Raw genomic sequence first — 27941 nt, 5'->3', positions numbered from 1 at the left:
ACAAACCTGCCCCCCTTAGTCCACCCTTGTACGACAGCACTGCACAGATGGCCGTGCTCTCGGTTGTTCAGTTTTTCTCTCTCTCTGTGCTGTTGACCATTACAATATATAGAAACCTAGAATGAATGTGGAAAGGAAATCACAAAATGAAAAAGTCTCCAAAAAGTTTCCATACAATCCCTGTTTCTCATTGCTAAGATACAATGTTGATATAGACTTGTTACACGAAATAAAGCAAGAGTGACTACGATATTTTTCTACAACAGTTCCTGCTGGCCCACATTGCTTTTACAGCCAATGACTGATCCAGAGGTCTCTCACAATGTTAGGACACAGACTCCTCACGCAGTAGGCACAGCTTGCCTACCGGGTGCAGATCAGCAGGAGAAATGCAACTGACATTTCATCTCATCAGTAGGCAATGAGGCACTGCACAGTAACAGTTTCAGCCACTGCTTCACTGTACCCTGCTGACACAAACACCAGCTGCTGCAATCTGTCCAGAGACCAGTGTGCGCCTTACGGATCCCGCATGTCACTAATACAGACACAGACTTTTTATCACTGCATTAAAGGCGACGCGCTGGCTTTGTGTTCAGGACTGCCTGCTGCTGACCCATCGTTTTTGACGCGCAGGTGTAAGGTGCGGAAGTTATGTAATGCAAAGTTTTTTTCCTTGATTTTGTGAGATGTATTTAGGATGATTTAAACTTAAATGTATGCAGGGCTCAACAATATTATATACATTTTACATTTAAAAATTCATACGTAATATTATATATATAATGTATATATAAAAAAAACTGAGAAGAAAAATCTTACTGTTGAGCTGCTTTTTTGAGGGTGGAAAGGAATGGATGCATGGATAAAAGACAAAGGACACAACATAGGCTGCATTGGATCTGATATCACTTGTATGAGCGTGTATCACATCTTGCATCACATCTCAATGTATCAAATGTATCAATATGTGGCTAGGACAACTATGACAAGGAATTGCTATTGTGAGACTGTCTGAGGATGCATGCGTACTGGTTTCTGCACAAAAAAAGAATATGGCCATAATTCCACTATAATGGAGTCAATATGGTTTTATTTTTACAGGTGCATGTGCACATGCACATATATACACACTGTCATTGGTTTATGGCTTCAGGTGCACCCAACAGGGCATTTAGTGGCCTTGCTCAAGCTGTTTTCTCAGATCTAATCACTGAGACAAGAGCCCTTCCCTAATCCTGGTCCTCACCTCTGCAACCTCGACATCTGTCGAAGTGTGTGTATGCAGGTCTGTGAGTGTGTCGGGGAGCATCTGGGCCTAATGAGGCTCACAGCCTGCCACTGCACCCGTTTAGCACCTTCCCATGAGCACCTGCATCAGAGGTTACCTCCTGACGTGATGTACCATTGTTGTTCTTGCCACGGGATCCCTTTCCATCCAGTGATTTTCAACTCTAGAATGAGGTTTGATTCTATAGATGGACAATCCAGTTTCATAAAAAAAGCAACAGTTTGAGCCAAAAGCTGAGAAAATCAAGTTTCTGTCAAAGACTACATCTGGATCAGATTCAGAACGATGATTAAAACATAGAACTGAGTAGATCGAGACACCCCTAATGCTTGCACAGTCCTATAGCAGGTCCTGGGTCGACATTTCATTCAGTAACATTAGGCAGTTGTGATTTATATGCTGTTTAATGTAGATGATCGCATTATTTTACATTTGCATATAATATGAATCGCTTGTTTCTTTGATCAGTAATTTCGCAGAAGATGTGTCATAGCGTATAACTTTGAAAACAAGGAAACCCAGAACAGTTCAGTTTTTATAGCGGGAAAGCATTTTCTGCATTTCTTGGATACAAAATACAACAGTAATTCAGTCTTCAATGTCATATGATCATCAGAGATCATATATGCAAGGTCAATTTTGGATAGTACATTTCGCCACCTTGGAACTATAAGGTTCTATCTGCATTCTGACTTGTTTGGAGATATTGAGCTTTAAAGTTTTTTGCATTCCATTTGACTGTGTGGAAAGAACCTTTTTATTTTCTAAATAAAAAGTTCCAAAAAACTTACAACTTAAAAAACAACATCACATCATGTAAAGAAGTTGTCACAGAATAAGAATATGTGAATAACTCAATTTTGACAAAAATGTCAGATAGAACCTTATAATTCCAAGGTCCCCTTTTTTGTTTTTGATTTGCTAATAAACATAAATTATGTTTGAATTGTGAAAGATCTAAAACATACAAACTGTTCACGCCACTTAGATCAATAAGGGTCTGATTATCTTTTTCAATATTTATTTTTAACCATATATTAATTGCAGTTCTGGTGACACTTTAATATGTGGACCACTATTAGTATTAACTACTCATTTTGCCTCAATAAACTCCTGATTTATAAACTCCTGCTTTTTTAATAGTTAGTAAGGTACTTTTGTTGCGTTTAAGTTTAGGTATTGGGTATGATTAAGGGATGTAGAATAAGGTCATGCAGAATAAGGCATTAATATGTGCTTTATAAGTACTAATAAACAGCCAGTATCCTAGTACTATGCATGCTATAAGCAACTAGTTAATAGCGAGAATTGAACTCTAAAATAAAGTGTTACCGCAGTTCTTAATAAAGTTACCGGCCAATTGCATGGTGATTTATTTACTTGTCCTCAGGCTATCATAATTATTCCAATGTGCTTTTTAAGCCATTCCCCAAAAACAAAAACATCAACAAAAAGGATGACTTTGTCCAATTGGACAACATTACCATATATTCATCTTCCATCTATTATTGGAAGAATTGTGGTAATATAAACAAAAGTTAAATAACCATCTGCTTACAGTGATCCCTGTGCACACCAGCCAGCTGGCTTAATAAATTACACCCAATAAATAAAAAACAAATATCCTAATAAATACATTTTCTGGTAAAAAATAAAATCTAAAACCAAAAATAGAATTAGCGACTCTTCAGAGACCCAAAATCAAGGAACATTATAGGCCATCATCCTCATTCTGATTATTATCAATGACGACGCACTGGGATAATCAACAAGAGCTTGTTCAAAACCTTTAACAGGAAAAGAGAGTAAAAAGTGTTACGCCACAGGCAGATGGCCGCAGTAAGTGGGAGTGTGACTGCTGTCAGCCTGAGCGAGATGCATTTTTCTGTTGTTAGCACTTTAAATAATTGTGCTGAGGCTAGTGATTATTTGCATAAACACCATTTAAACATAGCTCAAGAGCTCTAATCCCACACCAAACAGCGTGAAAAGAGAGCGATATGGAATACATTGAGACTGAGAGGGAAGAGAGGGGGGAGAGAAGAGAGATTGCAATGCGATTTGCTTATTTACTGGCATTCAAATAAGCATGCTGAAAAATAAAGGCGGACAATTCTCCCCAATATTTTTAGTTATTTACTTTTTTGCATCCACTTTTTTTTGTAGCATAGCCAGCAAACCAATAACTCTGCTGGACGCTTTTGAGTAAAAACAACTAAGCTGTCTGTTAAAAATTGCAATAATGACAATTTCGGATATGGGGTTGACTTTTCTTCTCCCTCCTGCTATCTGTCTTTCAGAAGGAGGATAAATGTTGCACTGGCATCTGCCCGGCAAATGTGATCATACTTGCACTGACACCTCATTGTTTGTTGATGTCTTTATTTATCTCCTCTTCCATTCCTCTACTTTCTTAGGGTCATTATTCATGTTGTCTAACAATCATAACCGAGCCGTTCATCAGACGGCTGAAAATAAAACCGTCTCTGTCTAACTATGTGCGAACAAAGTGCTGGCCTCACAAAATCTCCATATCCTCCATTTCGTATCAACAGCTGAATGACTAACTGTGATTTATGGCTGCGGAAGTGTCATAGCAACAGATTTTATGAGACGACGATGAACTTATTCAGGTCTATAGACAATCTACTGTCTGAGAAATGTTTGGTTTGACAGCAGCACTACTCTATTTGTTTGCTTTATGACTGGAGAAGCTACAGGATTTGCTTTAGTGGCCTTGTGATGCTTCAGACAGTCAGCAGTCACTTGACTCAGCAAAAACTCTGAACTTCATTAAGAAGCTAAGAGACATTCAAGGTCCTTCTTTTGTCCAGGCGTAAGGCACTTTAGTGAATTCTTCTCCATACTGTGAAACATACGGCTCTGTAAGAGACATGTTATGGGTAGTGTGGGGGAGGGTTGACCGCATAAGCAACATTTGTTATTAACTCCACGCAGTGAGACGACACAGCATGGATACACGTTAGACATGTGCGCATGCCATCGGCCCAGCATGGCACATTTAAGCATAGTGAGGGTACCTGGTCCCAGTGGGAGATAGTATCTGTGTGTCTGGGCTTGCCTTCCAAAACCCATTGAGGGTGCCTAGGAAAAGGGATGCACCCGTGGCATCTCACAGAGCACAGCAGCTGTCGTCATGACCTATCTGTGACACCGTGTCCTAAACAGACGCGACATGATACCGAGAAATGAGATACAATTTATTTTTTTCATGTTAATCAGAGTTTTGGTCCTAATCGGCCATGACATCGATATTCGGCGAGTGACAGGGATTCAGATTATGAAAAAAAAATCAGTAAACAGAGAGCCTTGATATATATATATATATTTTTTTATTTTTTTATTTTTTTTAAATTTTATACATTTTTTTATTTTTTACAGTGCATGCAATTGTAGAGACTTGTAAGGTCTACGAATCAGTGTTTTTAAAATAATCAGTTGAATGAGTCAGCAACTCGCTTGTTAAGACACTTGTCACTTGTCGCCACCCTAACAATGTAACATGCAGAAAGAGTTGCCGCAACAATCTCACCACTAATCTTAAGTGGGACCGACACCTAAAACTTTGCTCAGAAATTTGCCAAAAATGTCTAAATAATATACTGCATTCATAGTCAGAATAAATCCAGATATATTTCTCAAATTGCCATAGGTACAGTCATTTAATTGCTTTTATTTTTTACCAAAAAAAAAGAAAAAAAGAACATGAATATTTGAGAAACTTTAATTTAGCTTGCTTCACGAAGAAAAACCTCGGGCTATGAGGATATTTCTCTTTAAACAAACCCAACAAGCATAAAAGTCTTATTATTCAACTCTCTCTGCATTCTTATGACAATAAAATAGTCAAATTTAAATAAAGTTCCTAAACCCTAGTCCATATTTTCTCAATAGCATCATAAAGTTGTGTACTGTAAATGTGTGTGGGCCTAGTTGAGATGCCGCACGGATAGTTCATCCATGAGCGCTCAGCTGTAACTGCCATGATGTCAGAGGATCTATCCAGCCCAGAGACAAAAGTACTGTGAGTGACTGTTTAGAGAGCCAGGCGGCACTGACAATGACTCTGTGAAGGGAGGGGAAAAGATTCTGTAACTGTCGAAGCACCGGATCTGAAAGAGACTTCTTAGACTTCTCAGACCGCTGGAGTGTTTCATGCGTTCCTCTTTCATTCGTTCTGCACTTCCTGCCTTGGATTTTCTCAGACGACAGCTCACTCATCAGACTCTGTAAAGAAGTGGCTGATACAATAAAGGCAAGGTTGTCTAATCGTGTGGCCAACTTCGTCTCCATGCCAACATATGACTATTAATCCTCTTAGCTAGCACTGGGTCTCTTCATCTCTCATGTTTTTATGTCTACCTCCCTCTCATCCTTTTGCCATCCTCCGTTTTTCTTTCATACGGATTAAGTATTTATGGGACAGGGGCTGTTTAAGCTATATGTTGAGCCGAATGTCAAAACTTTTTTTACGCTGCTCTCTAGAATACTCGGTTTTGAATGGCCAATTGCAGTAGTGAAATGCTAAACATTGTCCAAGGAAACGTCATATGTCATCTCACCACTACACGGATAAAAGACAATATTTAGTAAGTATATTATTATTAATTATGCATTGAAAAAATATCTTGCACTAATTAACCTTTCGCCAATCATTCTATCATATTCGGGTCTTTAGTGACCCGGATATATATCTAACATGGATGAATCTCTACCTGTCGCAATCCTATAAAACTCTTCTGATATTAGAGTAACAATTACAGAATAATAACATAAAGCATATATTGTTACCTTTTGGAGCTTGGAAAGGTTCAGTTCGAGCAGATGTTTTATACCATCATCACTGTCCTCGTCAGAGCTCATTTCCCCGTATCAGCATCTGGCTCATATTCGCCATCTCAAACATATTCTCAAAAACTATAATTTTAAACATCTTCAAAATCAATATTTTGATCACTGACAGCTTCTTCACCAGATCCACCATCAAGTGACAGTTGCACTAATATTTGATTGCGTTCAGTACTTGCTTTGCAGTAAATCGCTGAACTATTTCAAGTTTTGCTGGATTGTTGCAGGATTTAGAACTGTTTTACAATCGTTATATACATTATGACTGGCTGACTGACTTACATATTTCATTCCTCTTTGCTAATTCATTGCAAAAGCTATCTGGAAAACTGTCAGCTCATTTTAGGCTTCTGTAAAAATACTAAATATACTTCTAAAATAGTATATCTAGCCCATTTAAAAACACATCTAGCCCAGAAAAAATGAACAATCAATAAAAATTTCACATGGCCAAGGTTTTGGTGATCACACAAATCTACGGAGTAGATGCTAAGTGACTGTTTCCTTCCTGCCACTGGATTCCACTCGTCAGATCACAGTCTTTAAAAACTCTTTGATCACTAGAGATGAGAGAAAAGTGAGAGAGAGGCAACTAATTGCTTGTTGACAGATAAAATCCATGTTTTTCACATGAACTGGCATCGGTCATTAGACTGACATGCTTCGTTAACAACTGTGCATTCTGTTGCTTCTCGTTGAAACAAATGTTTACAGTAAAGACTGCTGTCAGAAACCAACTACACACCTGGTTAGACCTCAATTAGATCTTGAAAGCTTTGATCCATTTATTTATTTTATATCCTACAGTTTGAGCTAGTTACTTAGCTTTCTTTTTTTTGCTGCTACCGTGTTTCTACCTCGGCATGTCCATCCCATAGTAACTACAGGTTGCGCCAGCTCCAGGTTGGATCCAGCCTTTGCAATGTTTTTGGGTGACTCCGACAATTCCAAAGATTTTAGATGATGTTAAGGTTGGATTGACATGCAGCAGCTTTTTGGCACAAACGCAGCCAACGCTGTTATTTTGTTATAATTGATGTTAAAGATTATTCATGAGACTATAAATGCCAATAAAGAATCTTTATATTTCTGAGTGTATATTACTGCCATATGGACAGAATATTTTTTAAAAACAAGCATTTTCTGTAAAGCTGCTTTGCAACATTATGTATTGTGAAAAGCACTATACAAATAAACGTGAATTGAGTTAAATGATGTGTGATAGGATTGTTAGTGTGCAGGCTGGGTCGATATATTAAACCATCTTTTTGTGTATGAATCAATGTCGTATACTACTTATACAAGGGTTTAACTCAATCAACAACACACTGACATGCTCCCATCTACTACTAGCTCAGATATTCTCTTTCCCTCCAAATGAGTGGATGTGCTCTAGTGACAGCAGCTGACCCGTGATGTGTATTTCCTTTCCCTAAGGAGTGTTAGTGTGGCTATATACACATGCGCGAATGCACTGTGCAGCCTCCGAGCACTATGGGACCTCTCTACAATCACTGGCTCCTTTCCACCGTGTGAGCACGACTCCCTGTGCCCTGGGCAAGATCAGACCCCACTGGTCCTCCAAGTGTGTGAGCATGTGTATAAAGCTGGAAAAAGAGGGAGACAGATGATAGGGACTGAAATCTGCTGTAAGCTGGTGTATAAATGTTACTCAGCCATCCTTTGTGTGTAACTACTTTGTTTCTTTGAAGCTTTATCTTTGTTTCGCAAAAAAGCCTATTATAACTGTAGATTTGTATTGGGTTAGCGGCAGGTAATCATTATCTGGGAAAATAAATGGAGATGAAAAGGAAAGAATTGATTTTTTTTCCTGAACTCTAAAAGAGAGAAGGTCTCTGGTTATTTAGCAGGTTATTTCCAATAAATTATGCTGTATTTATCTGTGAAGTTCAACTGGCATGCCAAAGAGAGAGAGAGAGGGAGCGAGAAAGAGAGCGAGAGATAGAGAGGGGGGGGGGGTATAAAATAATAAAAAAGAGGGAGAGAAAGAGAATAGTGCGAGACAGGCCCGGTGTGCCAGTGGGAAATACTGTAGGTAGCCAGACGCCACCCAGCATGGCCCCTAGTGACCACTGGGAAGCAGCCAACACAATGCCTCACAGACGGATGGGGGTTCAGTCCTGGGCCGGTTTAAAACAAGTTGAGAGTATCCTCGTCAGAAGAGTCTTAAAGGGATAGTTCACCCAAAAATGAAAATTCTGTCATCATTTACTCAACCTCAAGTTGTTCCAAACCTGTATGAGTTTCTTTGTTCTGCTGAAGAAACTCCTACAGGTTTGGAACAACTTGAGGGTGAGTAAATGATGACAGAATTTTCATTTTTGGGTGAACTATCCCTTTAAGTGAGTTAAAAAGTGTTAAAAGAACGTAAACACATCATGTGTGTCAGGTCTTAAAGTGACAGCAGCCTAATAAACCTGCTGTTGTCTGTCATTCATTTTAATCAAAAAACAAAAGACAAAGATAAAATCACTCACTGCTCATGACTGAATAACTTGTAGCTTTAGTGTACTTGTAGCTTTAAGGATTAATCTACTCTTAAACAAACTCTTTTATAATTTATGCAGTGAAGACTGTGCAGTGTTTGATTTCTGTATATTTTCCTGAACATCTTAAAGCACTGTTTACAAGGTTACATGGGTTTTATATAATCTGAACCGGCCAATTAGCGTAGAGCCCTGATATGAAGGCACATCCAAATGTGACATTTGGATGCTGCACATTGGTGATGGTTGAGGAAATTCCCCCTTCCATATGTAAAACTCTATATAAATGTAACAAATTATTATTATTTATTACACTGGGTTTATATGAAGATTGGTTTAAGTTCATTTAAATTAAACATTCTTATAGTTTTTAAAGCCCATTAAATGTTAAAATTGATAGCTTTCAATTACATTGTAATGTTGAATGGCTATAACGAATGGCTAAAATTGAGGAAACAATCCATGTAATACAGACTACAGTATCAATACTGTTATCATTGGGCTTCATTCATTGTGCTTAGCAAAAAGATGCCATTACACAAAGTCTTTATGTTGTTTCCACATTATTTTAATGCAAAAGTATTACAATATAAAATATTAAAAACTTTATTGTAAGGTGTTATTTGTGATTAATAAGTAAATATTTTTGAGTTTCCTTAGTCAAAAATGTTTATACTGTATAAACTGTATTTTATATACCCTAATCCTACCCCTAAACATACCCATTACAGAAAACAGCACTCTGTATGATTCTGTGTGTTTTCCCCATCCAACAAAAGTCCCCACAAGGTCAAAAATTACTTGTATTACTATCTAATATATGGTATTACAATGTAGGGTTTACCGGGACCAAACACACACACACACACACACACACACACACACACACACACACACACACACACACACACACACACACACACACACACACACACACACACACACACACACACACTCACACACACACACACAGACACACACACACACAGACACACACACACTTCTTTTTTTAGGTGTACAGGTCTAAAAAAAGAAAATGAAAACAAACAAAAAAAAAATGAATGAGTGCACCTTAAATACTGTAAGACACAATCACGTCTTAATCTCTCTGAGTTGTGTCTGAGGTTTACAGCTTTGTCTGAAATTGAGACTACCTGTCATATGTGAAGTGTGACACTAGTTTGAGTTGGCACAGAAATGAACAAGAGGAGGTGAATTCATTCATCTGTCTGGAGAGAGCAAACACAAATGACTTCATAGCTAATGTGAGATTTTACTCTGTTTTTACTCAGTGTTTCAGTCTCGACAGCCCAATTAGCACCAAAAAAACACACTATGATGTATGTAAGACCACAACTATTTCTGCCACCAGCCAGAGGTGACAGAATTGCAGAAAGAGAGAAGAGCATAGAAGAAAGACCACCAGAAAATCCTGTGAGAATGAAGAGGTGGTCAAAAGACTATCACGGTGTCGTCATGTGGTTACAGAGCAGACGGGCATTGTTACGAGAGACATCTAGGTGTTTGTGTTGCATCATGTTTCATCGCTCACTCCCAGTGCTAACAGGGTGTAAAAGTTAAATGTTCATTAAAAATTTGTGAGAAAGAGACAAACTTTTTTTTTTTTGCTGCAGCAGCAGCAGGTTTGACTTTGTCTAAAGCTCTGGATTTTCTCACTGTGATGTTGGAGAGGACGGGAGAGACTGCAAGCTCTTTCCCATTCTGACCTGTCTGTATCATGCAGCCATGGGCAGTGCTGTAATGGTGTATAAAGCCTTCCAGTGTGACCTCTCATAAGGCCTTCAGTGACAGTTTTGAATGACAACATGAGTGACTGTTCGGCATGCTGCACTCGAGAGAGAATGTCTCCAGGGCATGATGTGCTGGTCTTGCATGGAAATGTACACATGCTTGCTTGCTGAGCAAAATACAAATTCATGAGGGACTCATGACATCAAACAAGGCAGAAGGATGGACATGAATGCTAAAAGAAATGGGAAATAGTTAAACGAAATAAAAATATACATCATAAATAAACAATCTTACAAAACAAAGCACTTAAAATAGCTCCTCTTATCTCTTTCAGTCCGACCGCAGGATTTGGGCCTGGGTCGGTCTCTAAGCCCCTCGCATGCTGTCAGGAATTTAGAAGTCTTAGCCCCAAATCTGAATCTGGGCAGCTAAACTCAGATCAGACAGTCTAAAACTCTAAGCAAGTTGGTGGAAACCAAGTTCTTGCATTTAAAATGAAATGCATCATAAAGCATTCTGTGCTTTTCAAAAAGTTTAGCATTTCAAGTGTCTAATGCACCGCTTCTACTCTCATGCTTCGATGCACCTTTTTATTTATTTACTCATTCTTATTCATCTATATGATTACTTATTTATTCATTTAAAAGGGGTTCGAGGCTTTCAATCGCAATCCCGATCTGTTGCCAGCGTAATCCTAATCTTCCGTTCAATAATCAGTGGTCCTTCTGGTAGATACAGGGGTGGCTATGCTCTGCCTTTGATGGGATTATGTAGCGCTCGCAGCAGGATCCAGACACACAGGAGCGGGCAAACAAAAGATGAGCCCCGTAAGTCCCCTTATCCGCTCATTCTCTAAGTGGATTTGATGGGCGGCCATCGCACCATCATGTCCTTTTCTCCATATGCTTCGCTTCAATAAAGGAGAACGGCGACAAATTGCCGTAGGTGCAATCGGCACTCTAAACATTGTTCCGTATCTGTGACTTTATCCAGCCAGATTGACTGGTTTAGTGAGAGAGATTCCCTGAAAGAGCTGTGGCCTCATGTCAGAGCTCTTACAAGTTGCCAATAACTGGGTGCACGTAAAAGAGCTTTAATCTGTTTGTTTATATTTCTTTCCTAAATACACAAAGGTGTGCCGAGACATATGTCCTGATTCCAAAGGCCAAACCTATCCCGCCTTAAGTTTGAACAAAGATGTTTGAATAAACAGTAATAAATGAACGTTAGCATTTACACCAAAGGCAATTACTCAATAGGTGACATGTTTTGCTTGTGATCTTGCCCTTGTTTTGTATACAGACGATGTCGAACAATGCTCTCTGCTGCTTCAGCAATGTCTGCTACGCCTTAGCTAAATGCTAGCAAGTGAGAATATGCTGCATCCAACACATTCTCATGGCAATTCATAACTGTTTTAAGTTTCGGTGAATTGGTGGCCAATTCATATGAATGCATATGATCTGCTTACGCCCCACTGGTGGTTAGGTTTAGGTTATTTAGTGTACATTTTAGTGGCATCTATTGGCAAATTGCAACTGCCCACCACTCACCCCTCCCTTTCGAAGCACATAGAGAAGCTACGGTGGCCGACACAGGACAAAGATGTCGTTGTCTGAGATAGCAGAGAGTAGCTAGTGCTCTGTAGAGCAGTTTGTCCGTTTAGGGCTACTGTAGAAACATGGCAGCGCATAATGGTGACTTCACTATAAGGCGATCGCTCATTCTAAGGTAATAAAAACATAACTGTGCATTATGTAAGGTCTTTATACACCACTGAAAATATAGTTATGTATATTATATTGCATTTCTGTCAATAGATCCTCATAAATACTACACACTGCACCTTTAATGCTTACTTTTCCCCCCTAACTATTTGATACACATTGTTTCTATACAAATCGGGTTGTAGGCTACAGATTCAAACAAAAATGCCATCTCATAAAAATAGTTGTTTTTTTAATGAAATCGAGGTGAGCATATCATCGCTGCCCGATGAAACTCACGTATGTCCAAAACGGTTACTTTTCATGAAGTGAAAAAAACACCGTATTTCAAAAGCAGTTGAATCATTTTGGTACGGCATCTTTACATGATACCATATTCTTGCCAGTGTAATGATGTAATCCACATTTGACCAAAATTGAGTTTAAATGGACATACGTGCATATTTTACAGTAACGGTGGTCGATACGCGTTCTTCCAATCATTAATTAGAATGGCCAAGTCGCGTTTCATATTGACAGAGGAATACGCTCAGTTTATTAAATAGCCTACGTCTTAGTTTATTAAATACGCTTAGTTTATTTAATATTAATTATAAATGTATTAAATGTCTCTTGCAAACTATGAAGGGACAATGAATCAATACACTGACATGGTAATGCTAGACTGATACTTTGTTTGTACAGTCCTACCGTAATTTTGTTACTCCTAGACGTACGTCTGGCGTCAGGGGGGAAACGTTTACCTCGATGAAGGAAAGTCATTGTCTCACCAGGCTATGTTTCACGAGACCGGCGAGATGCTTCCACAGGGCGGGAGATACGCAGCGTGATTGACAGCTTTGGCACCAAATGGATATACGTGAAAATCAGATGACATGATTTCACAACTTTTCATTGGCCATTTAGATATGTGAAGCATACTGTATACGGAAATGAACCTGGACATTCAATCCGTCGAAAAATCTCAAAATCTGCAAAATGGACATACGTGGTTTTCATCGGACAGCGACGATATCTTAATGAGAAAAAGGGACAACAGCATGCATTATGTTTTCCATGTTGTTTGACCCATATTCAAGCTAAAGCCAACTTTTTTTTCAATCATTGTACACTTCATAGTGTTCATATAAACACCTTCATCAGTTGTATGTAACAGAAAATCACACGATAAACACATGATATGCAAGTTACATCACTATTAAGTTATCCAGATATTATGTTTACCAGAGCAGATGGTATTCCTTGTTGATTATGTTCTTTTAATTTGTCTTTTAATTTAAACATTTTACAATGTAGATGTTTTTGAAAATTAACTTGCATAGATGCCTTACATAGACATTTGATTGGTTGTTAATACAATAATCTATGATTGTCCAATGACACCCAACAGCTGCAAAATAGCTTTATATAAAATATAAAAGATTGCACAATGTAGCACACTACAAAGTGTCAGCATTTTCATGCGCGGGCACTGCAGAACTGGAAACTCGCAGGCACTAGTGTAAGTACTGTGCAAATGGCCATAACAAATGTTAAGTTAAGATGAGCATTAGACAGTACAGTGTTTGACAATGAGCTAATGGCAAGCTTAAAGATGCAGTTGGGAAGAACCAGATCTTCACCTTTTAAAGTGATACGGTAACTCAAGCATAGTATTTGATTAGGGTTGTGTATTTTTGCATGTTAGTGTATGCGTGTATGTGTCCATTACAAACCTAAGAAACCTAAGGCCTTAGAAACCTAAAATATTTAACTATGAATATTTCACATTCCATAGGCGGAGTAAGACCACACCACAGACTCTCTTTCCCCATCTCTCTCTCACACACATACACATAAACAAACACTTCGACAAAGAAACATATAGCATTACGAAGAAGGGACATCGCCCAAGGTGAAAAATGGCTTAAAAACAGCACTCACCCTGAGGATGAAAAAAGAAAAAAAAAGAAAAACAGAAATCAATAGCCACAGATGGTTTACATCAAAATCAAATATCATACTTTTTAAGATTCTGTCTCAACATTTTTCTCCCAACCCTTAAAGTGCCCTGAGCTACAGAGCTTAGACAGAGAAGACAGGACGAACACACACACCTACACACACACACACACACACACAGTTTCTTTAACACTACATTCACAAAATGTTGTTGGAATGCTGGACAAACACAGGACTAGTTGAACTAGTTAGGTGAAGAACTGATGCTTAAATATACACACACTTCATAATTAGCAAAGTGAGATCTATTGGAAAGCTCAATGGACCTTGCTTGATACTGATTGGTTGAAGCCCCAGGAAGGGCTAAGCACGCCTTCAGCTTCACAGTGACATTTAAAACCCCACAACCTGTAAGTCAACCCTCTACCTCAAGAAATGCTAAAACCTCAGCAAAAAATACGCTTGGTGTGTAGCGTGGGTGTGCGTGGGAGTGTGTGTGTGTCTATCTCAGGGAATAAGAGCTGGGAGATATTCCAGGAAGTTTTTCTGCTCAGCCGGCACAGTTGCTCAATAAAAGCTCCTGTGTGCGTAAGCCGCTTCTACCGTAGAGTGTATTTTAATGAGCTCTATCCCTCTCTCCCTGACTGTTGCATGCTGGGATTACCTTTCGGGGTCACATCCATCCTAATCCCATCAGCGCAACATGGCTCAAAAACCAACAAGCCACTGCTGACTTCCACAGGTATACCTTATGCTACAAAACCCTGATTTTTTATAAGCATTCAGGAGGTACAAGAGAGGAGAACTTGGAAGGACTGAACTCAAATCAATGTTACCTGAGAAACCAGGTTCTGATTGTTCTGACGGAGATCGACCTTACTGAAGCTTTTTCAGGAGGTTTGCGATCCTATAGTGCATTGCAGCAGGTGAAAGTAGCACACATGCATGCATTATAGATGTAAACTGGGATTGCACGATACAAGACAGAGGAGAACGAGAGAGTGAAGGAGTGAGCTATGATGGATTGCAGAGAGGAAGCAGTGGTTCAAAAGTCTTTACCGTAAAGAATAAATTAAGCTAACAGGAAGGAAAGAAATACACGGAAATACAGTGCTTTTTAAGATGAATAGATTAAAGTGTGATTAAAAGCATGCATAACAGCTTCCCGGTGAGGCAAACTGAAACCGCAGCTCCATGCACACACACACAACTATCTCTCAGAACGCTATACGGTTTGACTGACTGGTGTGTTCTGTCATACTCTCACCGATCAGTTCCTCTCTTGGTCCCTCAGTTTCACGCAGTGTAAAACAAAAAAAGCCCACAATGGTTCGGGCCAATTAAAATGAGCACACATCCATCCATCCATGTAATATATGTCTAAGAAGTAGCAGAGAATGCATATTTGAGCTTGTTTTATGCATCTGTTATGCACAATATAAACCTATAAAGATGAATCTATTCAGCCATCATAGGTAAAAAAAAGTCAGCGGTGCATTTCTGAGGATTAATATCATTTTTATGCACCGTTAAGAGTGAAACACATGGTCTCCAGAACAATAATGTATAAACCTATTGAAAAGGCAGCTTATCCATCCGTCTGTCCATCCATTCATTCAGTCTATTCCAGTCATCCATTAAGTCTCTTCTCGCTAAAAAGTAAGTGATGCATTTTTGAATGTGTTCATCTCAGTTTCATGCACTTGCAAAGACTAAAAAAAACATGACAATGTGAATCTAACCTATCTAATTTCATTAAATGAACCGTTCTATATGTCCATTCATGTAGTAAGACATATCTTATCAGTAGCTGAATAGTGAGCACAGCAGTGTATTTTTAAGTATGCTCATCTCAGATCAGATGTGTTTTTTCCCCAGTATTTAACATCCACTAGCTGTTTTTGATGTCATGTTTAAACCTGTTTCATCTGCCAGATGCACTGTCTTCTTATCTGAAAGTGCAAACCTATTTCCTTTCATTACAGCGATGCTTGCTCTCAATGTGTAGTTACCTGTTTTAGTTACTTTTACACATACACATCAAGTACTAATCAATGCAGAGAGGGAAAAAAAGAGGAAAACAGCAAAAAGTCAAGCTGAGTAGGCTAATAATACTGACACTCCAGTGAGAACTGTAAATCAACATTAAATCAATGCTTAATCAATGTGTTCCTCCCCCTTATTATCAACCTCTCAATGAATTACTAAACACTAGCTCCAGATAAATGCTGACCCCACGAGTCTTCCCTCTCACTAAGCTTGCAGCAGAGGGTCTCTGGTTTAATATATAAGGGGTTGTTACTGTTGAACCTACTGAACCAGTGGATTATGAGTAGTTTGACCTCAATATAATGCTAAAAATGTAAGTGCCTCAATTGATTGAGGAATATGTCTGATTTGCAGAGGAATGTATGGACCACCTCTGTTTAATGTAAGATTTTAAAAACTAAAAAAAGATATATATTTTAAAATAAACAAATACTTTTATTCAGCAAGGATGCATTAAATTGATCGATATTTGAAGACATTTATAAAGTTACAAAATATTTAAATTTCAAATAAATGCTGTTAACTTCTTTTTAACTTTATTAACAAATCCTGAAAAACGTGTTTTGTGGGTTCCACAAAAATATTAAGTAGCACAACTTATTTCAACATTGATGATAATCAACCATATAAGAACGATTTCTAAAGGAAAGGTCTGGATTAATAGCTTTGCCATAACATGAATACATAACATTTGAAAATATATTAAAACAGAAAACAGTTACTTTAAATAGTAATATTTATTTTTTACTGTATATTTGATCAAAACATTAAAAAAATATTGAATGGACTTTAAATGGAGTGTACAGTTACCCATAAAAAGACCATACATAAAACTACTATTAGCTCACATGTGGATGTCCTAATTGGGGTACAGGATGTAAAATTTTGAGAAAAAAAAAATGAAATTGTAGTGTAAAAATAGGCCCATAACATAATATCTATCAATTGATATACCTCTGATATATCTCAAATCTCGTATTGCTGGCAATGAAAATCAATATCAGACCGCATCGGATTTACACCCCTAATATACAACATTTCATTAAAATTTACACAAAACAATAAATGTTTTTTGAATGAATGAGCAATTAGACTTTCTGTTTAGGCTTAATTAATTAACTCATTGAACACCATTATTTTCAATACGAGTCGAAAACAGAACAGCTGCATTCCATGTCTTTTTGAACATAGCTAATCTATGTCACACTACTGAGTGTAGTTGTAGTCAGTTATTTCCTAATCCCATAAGAAAAGAAAAGAAAAGAAAAGAAAAGAAAAGAAAAGAAAAGAAAAAGCTGCCATTGGTTCATTATTATCTGCGATGAGCCAGGACAGGAGTAATATCCCTGATAGAGAGAATTCATGGGTCTTCATGTCGACTGAAAAATGAGAAACTTAAAAGCAGGAAACCTGAGGGTGTAGCGGTGGAACACATTCTCAGTCCTACAGGAAATTGATTCTGGCCCTCACAAGGACCTTGCGTGAGAAGTGTACGATTGCTGCCGTGCGTATGTATTTTGGCAGTGGACTGGTCAAACAGTCAAGCTTTGGACATGATAAAGCCTGATCTCTGTGGAACGCAACAACAGCAGGCAGCATCAATATTGTGATAAGAGAGGATCGCTTACAAATACAAATGCACTGTAAAAAATGATGTTCATGATTTGTTATCACAACTTTTTATGTGTTGTCAATCTCCTTCATTGTATTAACCTAATTTTAAAGAGCTAAAATTTTAAGGCAACCAGGTAACTTACTTTAAGTTAAACCAACAACATATATGTTTTTCCAAGTCATCTCAATGGAAAGTTAGATGATATTAGAAGTCGGGAGTTTATGACAATCACACTGAGCATCTACAGCACCTGTAACCCTGGTAGGAGGAAATTTCCATTCTAACTCTTTAACTCGATTCGGCTTCTCTGATTGTGATCAGGCCATTTAAAGCTGTTAAACTCTGGGAAAGTGTTCAGTGATCCAGTAATCGAAATCATTCAAACAGTCCAAAACAACACTAATGTAAAGAAGGCCAGGCTGATCACATCAGACATATCAGAGAGAATAGAGACTCACATTGCGTTTTTTGTAAATTGTTCGTTCCAGTGTGCTTTGTTTTAACCCTCTCGAGTCGGCGGTCGCGCCGGCGCGATCGGCTCTCTTTTTTTCTTATCATTGCCAAAGAGACTCAAATAACTCTTTCGTTTTTTTATCATTCAGGCAAGTGTTTTCAAGATTATTTCACAAGCTCTGTCGTATTTTGCGTATTGTTTCTGAATATTTAGCAATTTTGGTGACCTACCGGAGTCGTACAGTAAGCGCGTGATTGTCTGATGCACAAACAACAAACCGTGTATGTGTGTGCTTTCGATCACTGATCGCACGCTGCATTCAGACACACAGCACATTTGCGTTGTTTCCACACACACTCAGGAAGGATAAAGTTTGATTTGTCATATGTACGTTGTTGTGATTAGTAATCGTAGGTTTATGCAGCCAAAGCGGTTGATTTAGGAGGTTGTTTTGGCGTCTCCGTGTGGTTCTGTTCGGTATCGCAGCTTGTCGTCTAAAATTAAAACAATCTCGTTGTTGTTGCTCTGTACACATGCTGTACACTGTGAATTCTGTAAAGTTTTTTTTATGTATTTTTTTTCATGGGTGCTTAGTTGTGTATAAATGTATTATATAATATAATTATATGGACTCCTTATATTTGGTTATTTGGTATCATTTTGGAGTCTCCAATGATCCTTGAAGCTTGCAGAAAATACAGTTTTGTGAGAATCACCCTTCAATCTGTTTGTTTACTTTGGATATAGCAAATTATGACAAAATTAATGTGTTTAATGAAATAAATGACGTATGATTCATTTCACGCTAATCGCACCTACAATTCACAATCGCATTCACACAAACACGTCATGGAAAGCATTGCTTGGGGAATGAACATTTGAAACCAATGTTCTTATTTCACTTCAGTTAGATGCACCACCATTCTACAAGACTTTTACTTAGCAAATGCCTGATGTGCATCAATTCAGTTACCAAGGAACCACTTATATGGTGTTTTATTGAGTACTTTTGGCCCTGTGACCTTTTAGAACACACTTGTACTCTTATATGTTCATGTTCAAGGTCAAGTTCGGTTTTCTATAGCAACCAAAGTGCTGTACGATGAAAGCATAAGGGTATACAATACATGAGAAACAAAACAATTTGAAACACCATAAGAACCAGAATGAGAACCATAAGAACTCAGATAAAGTGGAAGCCATTCTAATGTGATTAGGTTATTTCAAAGAGTGGAGCCAGTCATTTCAAAAGCTCTATTTCCTCTGGTCTTTAGGTTGGTTCTAGGGATATGGAGGAGGAATTTAACCTCTGATCTTAAACCTCTTGCAGGAGTGTATATGGGTGAAGTAAGTTTGTCAAATACTGTAGGTAGGAGGCAAGATTATTTAATGATCTGTAGACTGTAGAGTAGCATGATCTTCAACTCGATTCTAGTGAATCGGCAGCCAATAGGGATTTCAGAAGGGGAGTGGCATGATCAAATCATATGTATAAATATATACAGTTCCAAGAAATGTTCATAAATATCATAAACATTTCCACTAAAATGTCATATCCATCACCGCTTGTATATCTATTGTGTTTGGTAACAATCTGTTATTTCCATACATTTATTTATTTGGACGACTTCTGTATTAGTGCAACTTCTAATTTCATAGCTAGCATTTTATATATCTGAAATAGACAGAATTAAATAATACTTCCACACATTCTGCACAACATCAATCCTGGATTGTACAAGAAGCTCAGTAAAAATATTTTCTTTATTTTCTTTATCTTTATGCCAGAAAAATGCTTGCACTGATTAAATGTATATCTTGAGTGGAATGTAATTATTTTGGATAAAAGCATCTGCTAAATGCATAAATGAAAATTAATGTAAATGCTTGATATAAAGTTTTAATATTACCTTCACATACACTAGCAAAAAGAGTTGAATCCGTTTTGATAAAAGTCACCCTGTCACATAATGTGGCTGAACGTTAAACATGCCTGGTCTCCATCCCTCTATTTATGGCTTTTATGACACAGCACGATGAGTGCAGACAAAACATCCCGAGAACATTCAAAGATTGCACAGGCAGAAAAAAAATGCATCTCAAACTTACCCCACTATGCCTATTTTGGCACGGTTTTGCATCACTACTTTAGCATTTCCGATGACAATTAGCCTCCCGTTTAGAGACGTTCCTCCACGTTTAATCAACTGCCTCATTCATTTCCGATTCTAGAACACAGACAGTGTGAGTCAAAAAGCTAGCTAATTTAACTAATAATCTGCTGATTAACACTGAGTTGTATTAACTGTAATGTAAATGATAGGGACGGGGCTTTTTAGGACTCAGTGTGGAGGGGAAACACCTCAAGTCTGCTTCAAGATGAAGTGAGAGAGAGTAATTTGATTAAGGGAAACACACATCTGCACGTGTTAAGTCTTTCTACTGGAGACTTAAAGCAGTATTCAATTACCTGCTCAATCAAGCCCAATTTACTGCTAGAGTGGAAGGAAAACATACAGACTGTAGCGGCACTGAACTTCACTTTTCTTACAGAGCGAAAAGAGAGATAGAGAAGGAGAGAGAGAGAGAGAGAGAGAGAGAGAGAGAGAGCCAGGCTTCACACCAAGAGTCAGTATTGATCTTGAATCTATTGTGCCTGGGTGAGGTGAGGTGACATGGGTTCAAACTTAAGAGCTCTTCATATGTGGAAACAGCTTAACTGCCTACTGAGACACTACCACATTAAGTAAAGACAGCATGAGCTGTTCTATGAGTACACCTATCATTACTGGTGTATGTGTGTGGCACTTGGATATGTAAGTGGGCAGCGAAGCTTCAGGCACACCCCCACAGCTCAACACCCCAACCCCCCCCCCCCCCCCAAAAAAAAACAGGACCCCGTTTCCACGACAACGCTAACTGAGAGCCCCAGCAGGACAGGAGACAAACAAGAAGCCATATCCCTACCATTGGGATAGGAGGTGTGCACGCTTGTGCGTGTCGGCTAGTCCTTTGAGATCCACCTAGCTGGCTTTATCCTCTGAAGTTGATGGACAACAACAACAATATCCTTTAGATTAGACGCAGCCGTCAGTCCCTCTGAGGAACAGCAGGCCTGGCAACAGTGGCATGTGCGGCAGTGGCTAACTCCCTAAGCTCCTCTCCAAACTGGCAATAGCCGAGGTGGCTAATTCCCCACACTGGCCACGAACCTGGCAACAGCGGCTAACTCTGTGGACTAGGCACAAAGGTGGCGATCGTAGTAGAAGCTAACTCCCTGAACTAGGTGTAAAGCTGGCAAAAAAACCCTCCCTCTGGACTAGTGGGGACCAGCACCGAGCCCTAGGGATGAAAAATATAAAGTAGCAAACCGGCTTTGAGGGGTGAACTGTTACAAACACACAAACTGCAAATTTCAGCCGTGTACACTTAGAGCTTGCTCCAATCATGTATTTCAAATTCTGTGTTATGTGAAAGTTCCTCAGAATTTTGATTCCAATGATCTTGGATTGAGATATAAATGTATAGAGTGGCACTTATAAGATTTGAAGTCGCAATTGACTGCTCGCAAAAACCTGCCCCCTTTAATTATTGTTGCTATGTCCGACAAGCCATAGCGATCAGGCCCTAAATGCAAATTTAATGGAGTTTACGTCAACGAAAGCAACAGATATGAGCTGCATTTTATTTATCATCAGCTAATTTAAAGATCAAAGACCGCAATAGGAGAAAGAGCGACCTAAGCACTGGCAAGATCATTTAATGTCATTAGTTTTAATAAAGATGATCGTGTTTTTGAGCATCTGAGACGACTTTCAGTTTCTCTTGCGGCAGTTTGCGTGTTGGCTTGCTTTACTAATTTGCATATTACCGTCATATCTGACTACATGTCATAGCCTAACACACACTCTCACTTGTTTATTTTTTAACATTTTGCCAGAAGTAAAATGTACACAACAACCAGATCCATTTACACTTCGTCTGAAATTGTGAATTATTATTTTGACACAATATCTCAAAACTGTGACTTTCACAGGTATTTCACAATATGACTTATATGTTGTAATGTTGTTTTTTTTTTTTTTTTTACTCTAAGGTGGAAACAGGCTTCCATAAATAACCTCAGCATTTGCGAAAGAGGGGAAGAAATCCACTGTATTCTTTCACTGTGAGAATCTCTCAGATCCTGCAAAACCAATAAATAATTCATACCTCGTATTTGGTTAATCAAACAAATTAGATAAAAGGACTTCTATTTTCCAATTCAAACACAGGGGAAGAGGAACATTTTAAATTTCTGTTCCTATGTGAACGAGGACGGTATTTGCCACACCATCATAATCCATACACTACTTATCCAGTTACATCTCAGATTCCTTCATTCGGACTGAAGGAACTCAAAACCCGGAGAGCCTTTTAAAGGTTCAGTCCCATAAATTGAAGCCACAGTGCTTCTGGTTACTTAAGCTAGGCCACGGATATGCGATACTAAGTTTTCCCTGATCAAATATGATTACGGCAGTTATTCTCTCTGTGGGGAAACCTGCCATCGGCTTCTAAACCGGAATGACAGAGAGGCACGGAAGCAGGGAGGAAAGGAGGCGAGTGTGGTTACAGGTCTGCGGAAGGGAGAAAGAGTATATGGGGTTGGAAAGGGAGAGAGAGAGAGACATAAAGGCCATGGTAAAAATCAATGCATGCAGAGAATGGAGAGATAATTGAGGAAGGAAAGGAGAACGAGAGAAAGAAAGAGTGAATTCAATCCGTCCTTACATGACTCCACATCACATTCGCTAATTAGATGAGTTACATCTTAATGTCAGTAGCCATTAAACACAATGGCAGTGTTCCCAGAATCCTTTGCTCTTAATAAACCCCCTATCTAGTTATCTGGGATTGTGAATCGTGTAGCCTCAGTGTTTTGTCAGTGTCGATAAAGGCATAGTATGGGATGTTAGTGATGTCCTGCTCACACACTGACTGTGTTTGTGGGGGGGAGGGGTTGGCAGGCCCTTTGTAGGCTGTGTGCTCAATTACACGCTGACATAACAGGGATGTACAATTACTGCGTGACACTGCGTTCACTGTACTGCACCTGTCAGACAGCCTGGCAAGGGACGACCCAGGGATCCTTAGATGATGAAGAGGTACGGGTGGTCGCACACACACACGCACAAATGCACACACACACACACACACACACACACACTGCTTGTCCCTTCTCCAGTGCCTTTCATACTTCCACATTTACGGTCCCATTTTCCACGGCCACCTCTCTCTCTCTCTCTCTCTCTCTCTCTCTCTGTTTCCCTGTCGTTCTCTCATTGCAGGAGAACTGCAGTGCTCAGCACTCTAGTCATTGTTGCTCTGCTCCAATTTACAACAGCAGCCCACAATGCACTGCTCTGGACGAAGCAAGAATACAACCACACCTCTCTCTCTCAGGATTCAATCTCTCGCTCACAACCATAGAACAGCAGAACACCATCAAATAAGCACAAATAAACAAGCTGCACTCCTGAAGAAAACCCCTCCATGAATCTTCTCCATGAATCGCTGTCTACTGCTTCTCCTCCTTCTCTATAGCTGTCATCTAATCCATGAGACGGTTCCAGCCAGCATATAAAAGTGTGAAGTGTGTTTGCTGACTCAAAGGAACAAAGCAATGGTAGAAGACTTATGTTTAACATTGGAAAATGGTGACTTTTTAAAATGTTTAAATATGCGGATGCACCTTAATTAAAAGTCTGGTCACTAACAATGAGCTGATTATTTTCATTTCATGGCCAATAACCTATACTCTTAAAAATAAAGTTTATTTACGGGAATCTATGTTTCTGAAGAACCTTTAACATCTATGGAACCTTCCCATTGCACAAAAAGTTTCTTTAGATTATTAAAATGTTCTTCACACTAATAGAAAATATATTACATTGTTCTTCTACTGAATCACTACAAAAAAACAAAAAAAACAAACAAAACTTTGGAACTTTTATTTTCACGAGAATATTAAAATAAAACCTGATATAAAAAAATGACATTGTTTTGTCTAATATAAAAATAAAACATAAAAATTGAGAATAAATTATTTTAAATGCTTCCAGTAAAATTTGACATCATAGCATTATAATGGAAAGTATAAAATAGTGTGAAGGGTTCTTAAATAATTTGTATTGTTGTACTTCAAAGAAATTGTTATCACCTAAACAAATAAACAAATAAAACATTTAAAAAAATGTGAATGATAAATCATTTCAAATGCTTCAAGAACAATTTGGCATAAAACAGTGTGCTATTTTTTCAATTTTACTTCAAAGGGATAGTTCACCGAAAATGAGCATTCTGTCATAATTTACTCAACCTCATGTTGTTCCATACCTGTATGACTTTCTTTGTCATACATGACATAACCAAAAGTTTTAATCACCATTGACTTTCATTCATTAAATAAATGTAGCAGTTATGTTTAGCACAGAAGTGACACACTTCACCTTTAAAAGGAACCTGGAATAACTCAAATTCTACTGCATAACTGCTGTATAATGGACTGCATTTATTGTTCATAATTGATAATATCCTGCTCTGCCCCTGCAGTCTTGATGGGCTGTTTTTTAGTAAAAAGCTTTGAGAGTGTCTCTAGCGAAAGCACTAAGAATCTTGTCGTCATCCTTTGTTAGCTCTGAGAACAGGGACCACTACAGTGGCTGTGAGGAGAGAAAGAGAGCAGGGCTCTGTGGGGGAGATCACCCACTTTCCCTACGCGCAAGCCTTTCATCTAGCAGCTATAGCAAAAAAGCACAGCTAATTAGGAAGAAGTAAGGAATGTCCAAAACAGACACACACACACACACACACACACACACACACACACACACACACACACACATGCATCACTCCCTACTTTTCCTTCCTCATGAGGACAGGAGGATAAATTCAGCTTGGAAACAAGTGCTCAGCATTACTTTAAAAATCTAAGGATAGCTCTGTGTGTCTTTGTGTGTGTGTGTGTGTGTGTGTGTGTGTGTGTGTGTGTGCGTGTGTGTGTGTGTGTGTGCGAGAGAGAGAGAGAGAGAGAGAGAGAGAGAGAGAGAGAGAGAGAGAGAGAGAGAGAGATAGACCCAGCTGTGGTCTACTGCTACTCACTTTATTATATAATTTGTGAAGGCATTAGATCTACTTCCATAGTCCACTGGGCTTACACAAGCATCCCACAATTCCAATTAAGGTGTGTGTGTGTGTGTGTGTGTGTGTGTGTGTGTGTGACCGTTTCATCCTTAGATAACAAGATATACAAAGTTAATTTTGACTTTCTCATAATTGCTACTTCATATAATCAAAATGTGACTTTATATATCACAATGGACCCACTTTATATTAGGTGGCCTTAACTACTATGTACTAACATCTAAATTACTAATTTGATACAATGCACTTATTGTGTACATGCATGTTTTGACATTGTACTTACATTTTAAATATTACCTGAATGTAATTACATCTGTAATTAATTTCTGTAATTACATTCATAATTACACAGTTGACACTTCCCTTGCACCTAACCCTTAAACTTACCCACACCACCACACCTGTCCCTAACTTTACCCGTATCCCACCTCAATATGAGCAAAAGTGTTTTGCAATACAATATAAACACAATAAGTACATTGTACTTTTTTTTTAATGTAAGTATATAGTAGTTAAGGCCACCTATGCAATTGTGATATACAGTAAAGGTCATAATTCTGAATTATCAAGTCACAATTGTAAGTAAAGTTTGATATTATTTAACCTTACTGTATCTCACAATTGCAAGTTCATATCTCACTTCAAATGCTTCAATTGTGATTGTATGTCTCACATAGAGCCGCACGATTCTGTGTAAATTGAGAATCCCTGTTGTTTTTGTTTGTTTGTTTCAAACTGAGATCACAATTCTGAACAGACAACAATTTACTAGAGGTTCTGACAAAATGTTAATTGCAGATTTAATTAATCTGAATTAATTATTATTTTTTTTTTAAATGGTTTGAATTAATGATTCAATGACTCACTCATAAAGTCTCCACTTTATAAAGTCAGCATTTTTTGAAGAATCTCTTGAATGAATGATTCAATGACCATGTATATTTGAACAGTATTTAATTTGTTTAATAGACACAGGCGAATCGCTGTAATTTACACTAGGAATGAGATTGCGCGGCTGTTTGAATCATTTCAAAGATTGCGGTCTTTTAACGATTAATCGTGCAGATCTAATCTCACAATGTAAAACAATAGAAGTCAATGGAAAGTGTCCATCATGACAGAAAAACACAGCTGCATATGTATGTGCGCACTCCATTGAGGTTGAGCAGGACGATATGACCCATTGCCTGCATGCATCGTGGTTGCTCATTTTAGTGAAGACCCCAAGCTGCCCCACAAGCGCCTGTCAGAGTGGAGCCATGACTGATAATCACAGTCACACTCATCATGATGAAGGGGACATGTTAGAGAGAGAGAGAGAGAGAGAAAGAGAGAGGGGGGGCTGAGGAGGGGGTCAAGTGCAAAGAGAGAGTTTTAGAAACAATTTTATGTGGCTTTGTATTTAGGAAGAACGTCACGGTGGGAAAACTAGTGAGTGGGGACAGGAAGTAACAGAGACTGCGTGTGTGGGAAACACTTCCAGAACATCCAAGCGCATCTGCTTTTGATTAGCTTACACACACCCAACGTCAGTTCTCTTTCACTCTGTTCTCCCATCCATCTAAAAGTTCAACATTCAGGGGGGCGGTCAGCGGGTTAAACCTCCTCCGAGATTTTCGCAGGCCATCCCGAGAGGATTTGAAGATACAGTGGTAAACACTCAAGCATACTTCCTGACCAAACCATGAATTCTCTTCCTCTTTGTCTATATCCTCTCCAGCCGCTCCCTTAACTCCAGCTTTAGCCTATTAATTAGAGTTGCCATGGCGCCCTCGGCATACAAACAAAGCGTTTTAGCGCTTCAAGAGAAAGTGGCAAGGTGCATATTTCTGGCATCATAAAAGGTTCTGATCAATTAGTCATTGTGGAGCAGGATTACGTTAGCCTTTCTGTGTTTAGTTATGTTCATTGTTTATGGTTTGATGTGATAGATTAAATAAATATGAATGGAATTGAAGGCTGAGGGAGGATTGATTCAGAATCTCTGATGAACGTTAAAGGAAAGCCGCATAACGTCTGTAATTAAAGGATGAGCCTGACAGACATAATCATAAATACATTACCCCAGTCTTAACTAATCAAGGTTTGCATTTAATATAAATGTTCTAGACATTATCACGCAATTCTCTTTAAAGACTCATGTTGAGACGTGGGAAGGAGATTGAATACCCTGCCTCAAGAATCATCTAAAATGGTTGCATTTCTGTGTAATTCATGTTTACCATCGCAAAATCTCTGGGCAAATTGTCAGCGGTGGAAATGCCGTCTGTGGTTAGTTAGAAGCATTAAAAACAACTCAAATCACTCTCGTTTTTTTCCCTCTATGTGTGTACATCCGGTTCAGTGCATCGAAACGTCAAAACAATTTTCCTGTTTTCCAGCTAAAAAAAGTGGCCTGATTTAATGGTACGGGACAGATTGGATGTTGCCGTTATGGAGATGGCTTGTTTGCTCATTTGAGACGAATGATTGCCTTCGTTTCCCCTGATATGGGCGTGATGGCGGGAAAACGGCAGCCTATTTGCTCTCCTAAACGAGGGCGTAATGGACG

At 38.6% G+C, this 27941-nt stretch overlaps 1 protein-coding gene across 3 annotated transcripts in view; it reads right to left on the bottom strand.

Moving 5' to 3' along the window:
* Positions 1–27941, bottom strand: part of pcdh1b (protocadherin 1b) — a 174484-nt gene that overhangs the window by 29172 nt on the left and 117371 nt on the right. The window lies entirely within an intron of this gene.

This window comes from Gobio gobio (genome assembly GCF_949357685.1).
Source record: "Gobio gobio genome assembly, chromosome: 16".
Taxonomy (NCBI): domain Eukaryota; kingdom Metazoa; phylum Chordata; class Actinopteri; order Cypriniformes; family Gobionidae; genus Gobio; species Gobio gobio.
The sequence above is the reverse complement of the archived record's forward strand: the minus strand, read 5'-3'. Positions and strand labels throughout refer to the sequence as shown.